This window comes from Calliphora vicina, chromosome 1, assembly GCF_958450345.1.
Source record: "Calliphora vicina chromosome 1, idCalVici1.1, whole genome shotgun sequence".
NCBI classification, from domain to species: Eukaryota; Metazoa; Arthropoda; class Insecta; order Diptera; family Calliphoridae; genus Calliphora; species Calliphora vicina.
The window spans coordinates 88690973-88698493 of NC_088780.1; the positions used below are offsets into that span (position 1 = coordinate 88690973).

Here is a 7521-nt window from a genome sequence, read left to right on the forward strand (position 1 = left end):
AACTTAACACTGTGCACAGTGAATTACTTATCTATAAATTTCTTTAAACTAAATGGGAATTATAAAACAATATTTACAATCTAAAATGAAATTATTTTAAAATATGAAATAATACGAATGTGCATATGTATGTAGTAGATAGACACACACATATCAAATGTATACATATCAAACGTATACGTACGTTTGCAATTTACAGGGGGTTGGTTATTTATATTTAACATTGGGTAGACGTGGGAATCAAAATTACACTGATGCGTTACTGTAAAAATATATGTACTATGTTGTTTTTAAAGTAGCACTTATTTTCTAGCTCCAAATTTAAAGAATTTATTTAACAAAATGAAAACAAGTAACTAGCAAAAACTCTAAATATTTTCTTTTGATATATCGCACTTGATCAACAAGAGGGTATTAACTCAAAATTTTTAAAATTCCACTTTTTGCAAGAAATCATCTAACAACATCAATATCTATATACTGTAAAAATTTCAACGTATTCCGAATACTCTTTCATCTTGAAAACCACATTTGAGACTATTTTCGTGATAATGTAGTGACTACCTTTATATCAACAAAAAGGTATTATTTTGAGTTAATACAAAAGTTGAAACAGAAATGCGTCGTATATTTTCATAAAAAAGGTATTATTTTGATTTGAGCCTTTATTCAAGTTAAAAATAATCAAATTGTTTTATTTAAATTTGGTTGTATTTTGAGTTGATACAGTTTTGTTGATAAAATTTGTTTTACTTTATAATTTTAATTCGAAATGTGACTCTTTTTATGATAAAATTGTTCACATTTTTTTGAGTTGTGACCCTTTTCATGAAATAATTCAATCCTTCTTTAGTAATAACCATTTTCATGATATCGTGTTTATAATAAATTTACTTTAACATAAATACTTGCTGATAACGAAATCGATTGCTCATTGCAGTAATAATTAAAATATTTAAATATGTATAGAAAAATTATTGTATTTTATATTGTACGATCAAACAATAGTAAATTAAAATTTAAAATGACGTGTCCAAACGTACAACACTATTCTACGTCTTTGCCTTTAGAGGATATACATACTGATAATAGTTATAGCTCTGCAGATCCATTCAGCGATGATTCGAATGACGATTTCAATCCGTCGTTAGTAAGTCGAAGCAGTTCTTCGGACATAGAAATGCAGGAATTGGTTGATGGTAGAATAAAAAGTACTAATTACAAAGTACAAAACAAGAAACAAAAACGTCAACAAAACTTGCGAAACTCGGGATATTCATATACTTCGCTATCTAATCCTACACGAAAAATAAAAGAAAAGTGCTTGCGAACTGCTTGTAGAGAAAACTGCCGTTTTATGTGCAACGAAAAAATAACGGAATCTTCACGTTATCAAATATTTCAAAAATATTGGGATACAAGCAACTTACAAAGACAGAGGGAATTCATTTCTAGTCACATAAAACAGATAAGACCCAAATATAGATATTCAAGCACTCAAAATTACCGTAGTTTTAACAACGCCTTTTTCTTGGAAATGGACTCAAAACTTATCCGAGTATGCAAAACATTTTTTAAATCAACTCTCGATATAAATGATAGAGTTATTGCAACAGTAATTAAAAAAAGGAGCGAAGAAGGATTTGTGGAACCTGATTATCGTGGAAAGCATAATAAGCACAAGAGTGTTAGCCCAGAAATCAAGGATGGAATAAGGCAATTTATAAAAGATATTCCGAAAATTGAGTCCCACTACTTACGCGCCCAAACATCCCGTGAGTTTATAGAGAGCGGCAAAAGCATTACAGACTTATACAAGGACTATGAAGAAATGTGTGAAAATAAACATTTAACACCCGGAAGTAACATTATGTTCCGCAGAATATTCAAAGAAGAATTTAACATTTCATTTTTTAAGCCGAAAAAAGATCAATGTGACCTTTGCACATCGTTTTCCAATTCCGACGAAAATGGAAAAAGAAGTTTAAATGAGGATTACACTTCACACCACGAAGAAAAGGAACTGTGTAGAAAAGAAAAAAATATAGATAAACAATATGGTAATGTAGCTGTATATGATTTGCAATCAGTTCTTCCATTGCCAAAAGGATTAACTTCTAGCTTTTTTTATAAAAGCAAAATAAATTGTTACAATTTTACGGTAAGTGACCTTAAAGCAAACCACGTGGAATGCTTCTTCTGGACTGAAGTCGAAGGAAAGCGTGGGTCGAATGAAATAGGAACGTGCGTTCTTTTATATATACAAAAAATTGTGCAAGAAGCAAATAGTACTCAAGATTTGGATTTAATTTTTTACTCCGACAACTGTTTTGGACAGCAAAAAAATAAATACTTGCTTTCGATGTATTTCTATGCTGTTCAAAAATATAAGATACGAAGCATAACTCATAAATATTTAATTCAAGGCCACTCCCAAAATGAAGGAGATAACGTTCATAGTGTTATAGAAAAGCAAGTAAAAAGACATCTTTTAAGCAAACCGATATATACGGCAGATCAATACATCACATTAATAGCCACCGCTAAAAAGACTGGTATACCATACAAAGTTCATGATTTAAAGCATGATAGATTTTATGATCTTAAGAGCCTACAAGAGCAATGGGGCCAAAATTTTGTTAAAAATGATGCCAATGGAAAAGTTAACTGGCATAATATCAAAGTTTTGCGTGTAGAATACGAAAATCTCAATTCATTTTTTTATAAAGATTCCTATAAGGATAAAGATTTTTCAAAAGTAACTGTCCAAAAAAACAAATTCAAATGCACGAGCTATTGGGAAAATCTTAAGTAAGTTTGTAATTCATTAATTTCTTTATATTTTTCTGCTATAATTTAAAACATATCTTACACTTATTATTGATTTAGTTTATCCTCCATTTATTCGGAAATGCTACCCCTGTCAGAAAACAAGAAAAAGGATCTTAAGGAACTTGTAAAAAAGAATATAATCCCAAAACATATTTATGAGTTGTATTACAAAAATTTAATAGATACTTAATTTAAACACATAAAATAATTGTTAGCTTTTTTAATTTTGTATCATTTAATAAAGGCTACTCGTAGTAGTATATCTGAAATCAAGAACATATTCAAGATATAAAAAAAAAATTTGAGTTAATACCATTTTGTTGAAAAAAAAATATTAGAAACTTTATTAAAATTTCAACTAAAGAGTCACAACTCAAAATAATACAAAAAAAACTATCGAGAAGTTTCAGAAAAATGGTATTAACTCAAAAAATAGATTTTTTTTCGCAATAATTGCAAAAATTTAAAAGAAAAACAATGTAAATATATTTTCAAATGGAATTTGCTTACTATGATATATTCGGATTTTCAAATTCTCTTAAAATGTAACCACAAACCGTTTTTCACCTCTACTGAAAATTTTAAAATTTTGAGTTAATACCCTCTTGTTGATCAAGTGCGATATGTAGTTATTATTAATTATTGTTATCAGTTGGAATACGAAAATGCAAACGCAATGGAAATATTACGTCTGAAAAGGTTTCAGAAATAATTCTATAACTAATCATTATCACACTTACATATTACGAAAAACCCGAGACATTTTGTCAAAAATATAGTTTTTCAATAAATAATGTATTTCAATAAAAAAATATGATATTCATGTTTGGAACAATTTGGATGTTGTCCAGACAATTTTAAGTAACATCAACATTAGGTGGAAAATTTTTTCAAATACTACATCGTTTTTGTTTGAGCTTTTGAAGTATCAGGATTCAGCATGCAATGAAGGGTCAAATGCGGAAGTGGAGCGAGTTTTTAATCAGATTAATATTGTAAAATCAAAATTAAGAACTTGTTTTGCAATCTCAAATGGTTAATGAATTTTGACAGTAAAGTATATGTAGTGTAATTTAGTAAAATTATTTTTTATTTTAAAGTACTGCTACGATTATGAACTCTCAAGAAAGTTTTTAAATTTAATTGGTACCTCAGAAATATACTAAAATTCTCAAAATGATAGAAATTATCATGGATTGATATTAATTAATTGTAGTATATATAACGTTTTTGACACACATTTTAATTTAAAATTGAATTATTTTTGTTTCTAAAGCATAAATCGTTAAATAAAAATTTAGCGGTTAAAATCAGTGGTTTTATTTAAAGATTTAGTGGTTTCTGGCGTTATTTTACAATCTAGTGGGATATGGTCTTAAAGTTTTGCCAACACTGGTTGACAATATGTAAAAAAATTAACGCCGATTTAACTCTTGAAAGCCTTGATGGTATGATTTTTTTTTGTTCTTTTATTTCTACTACCAAACTTTGAAAACTTAAACCTATAACTTTAATAAATTCTGTTTGTTTCTTAATAATAATAGTTATAATAAAATCAAACAATATTGTACAAATTTGTTTTTCATTTATACAGATTCTTCCACATTATCATCATTGTCGTCACAGTGCACACCATTGGCTACGCCCTCCTCGCCTCTACCTCCAGTTTCACCATCACTTGGACCAAGTACGTCAGCCTCATAGACAGAACCTGCAAAAAAAATATTTTCGAGCCACAAAATCTCCAATAATTTTTTTATAAATTTAATGGAATTTCCATTTATTTTTTCGTTGACCTCATTAACCTGTAAAAGATAAAAATCATAATTTACAAATTGCCTTTGCTAAATGCAAATAATAACTTTTGGAATACCAAATCATACCAATTTCATACAATTTTCTTCTGATTATTGAATTTGTTTTTCAAGATTAAAAAAATCTTCTTTTCTTTATAACAGAGTTTTTGGTAACATTTTTGTTTTATTTGAATGTAGTGGCGTAAATTATTTTGCAAGAGTTTTATTTCCTCTAACAATCTTTGCAATATTCTGTTATTAGTCTTGATATCTATAACTAAAGAACAAAATCATATTTTTACTTAATAGTATATACTTATTTAGCTTTCTTTGTTGCAAGTTCTACAATATGATTCTCAGTAATTCATGAAAATTGATGAGTTTTTTTTTCAAGATTTTCGAACATTACAATTTTATTTTCAATCGATGTCCAACAGCGTAAAATTGTCCGTAGTTTGAAATGCTAGATACTATTGGATAATTAAATTAATTTTTAAGGTTTATAGTCTCTTGAGATTTTACAACAGGTGTATTCTCGTTATTTATGGAATGTATCCTATGCAATTTTACTCCAGTGCTGTATTTATTGTTTGGTCGATCTGAGGAAAATAACAAGCCGTTTTTGTATATATATTTTTACTTTGTTTGGATTTTGTAAGATCTTTTGGTGTTGCAAGCTTAATTATACATACATTCTTCTACGATTCTTTAATATAATTGGCTGCCAATTTGATGATGTTTTCAATTTGGAAAGCACTATACGAAAACAAAGCTCCGTAAGTTTATATGTCATCGCTATGAGCGGCAAACGAGGTTGTCTTGCTAATTCTTTAGGAATTTGATTCCTCAAAAACATGACACAAATAAATTTATTTAAGTTGATACAATATGTTGTTTTTTTCTTATCCAATTGATTAAAATCGATTTTGTAACTCCTAGACAAACCAAGTGCATATAATCATTTGGAAAACATTTTACCATATCGACATCCAGTTTCTCTATTTCCAAGCTTGCCATACACTTATTTATGATGATTTTGATTCTCAAGTCTGTACATCATTTTGGTCAGCTGTTATATCCTATATGTCCTTTTATCCCTATCACAAAAGCTCGAGTCGGAGCATCGCAAATAAAAGCTCTACATTTGGCCCTATATATATAGAACTTTGAAACATTACTCCATTAGTTTTAATTTCCTTTATTTCGTCCACAAATTTTTTTTAAGGTAATCCATCAATAATATTAAGTAGGGATTTTGATGAACAGTCTTATTTTTCAGTACTCCATAATACATTTATTCCCAGATCCCATTTTTTCAACCCATCAATGTGATCTTTAAAAATATTTAGAAGATTATTAACTGCAGTATTGGGTATAATGAAAGAAATTGCGCATTTAGCCAATTTATTTTTCAGTTCCTCGTTTCTTCATTTAAATTTTATCTGTGGATATACTACTCAAATTTTTTTGGAACTGCTATATTGTGTTGTTATATTCCGTATGTTGATTGAATAAACAATGCACAGTGGGCATTTAGAAATAAATCTGGCGAAACGACTGGTCTGATCGGGATCTGTGGGCTATAAACACAGTTTTATATAGATAAAAAGAAAGTTTGAAAAAATTTAAAATTTTTCCAGTCAAAATTCAACCACATGAAGAATTTTTTGTGTGCATGTAATCAATTGAGCATATTTTATTGAGATGATTAGAAAACACAAATTAATTGGAATTGTTCGTTTACTTTTTAAATAAAAATTCCTCTATTATATATCTTTGCCTTTTTAAAATTTGAAATTATGACTTTTTTCTGTTATATCGGGATATTGGCAATTATTGCTAAAAAGAGCATCTTTTTTTCTTGCAAGAAAAGCATTTTTTAACAAAACTTTTAATGAAATACCTTAAGCACAAAGTATACAGAGGCGTCACGAGACAGAAAATAATATAGTTCTATATTTGTTTCATTTTTAGTAACTGCCCTTTTCATTTTGTTTTAGTCTTAATTTTCTGCCGCAATAATTCAATTTCTTTCCGATTTAGTTTGATGCAATCATTTATTTTTGTAATATTTCACTTTTAATTGCCATTGTACATGTGGAGTTTTATTTTGTAAATGTAAAAATCAACCAAGAATTTTGTTTCATTTAAATTTACACGTAAACAATACACACATTTTTATAATTTTCCATTTTAAAAAATTTTGTGCCACAGACTACGAAAAAATTGTCTTACAAATTATTTGTTTGTTCACATTTCTTTGTCTACCAAATTCGTGTTGTATATAGCGTTTTGCTTTAACACATCACTGATATTGTAGTACAAAATATATTGTATCTCTTTTTATGAGAACTGCCCTAACATCTGATTTGGCGTTTTTTAAACGTCAAATTTGTCACTTCTGTATATTCTGTGCCTTAAGTAAGAACTGAAATTTATTGTTAAGCGTCGGGACGGCGCGAACGCCATTCCCGGCTACCAAAAATTACACGCACGAGTTATTCGCATTAGGAATAATCGCGGAGGTCAACTCAGCCGAAAGTGCAATGGCCAAGCCTCACTCCGGGGGAACCGCCTTCATGATCACGGTAACCCCTACGCCAGGTAAGTATGCTTTTTTGCGCTAAACTTCAACATCTTATGCAATAAATTGTATAAACCAAATGAGAATTATTTGCAAACAAAAATTGATATTACTACTCTACGAACAAATATTTGCGTAACAACAAAGGAAACACATTCGAATGGATATGCGCTATTTGCCGGTATCTTGTATACATTTGTTTGGATGGTGGTTGTTTTTTTGTTTTTACTTTGTTTTGCTTCGTCATTCGTTATCAGGCACACAAGCGAATAACGAACGACTTGATGGAGCACTACTGCAGCTAAAATA

At 29.0% G+C, this 7521-nt stretch overlaps 1 non-coding gene across 1 annotated transcript; it reads right to left on the reverse strand.

Annotated features, from left to right (window-relative positions):
* Positions 1-7075: 7075 nt before the first annotated feature.
* On the reverse strand, positions 7076-7240 carry LOC135949638 (U1 spliceosomal RNA). The gene has a single exon (XR_010575889.1). It is a non-coding gene; the product is annotated as a U1 spliceosomal RNA (small nuclear RNA).
* Positions 7241-7521: the final 281 nt, after the last annotated feature.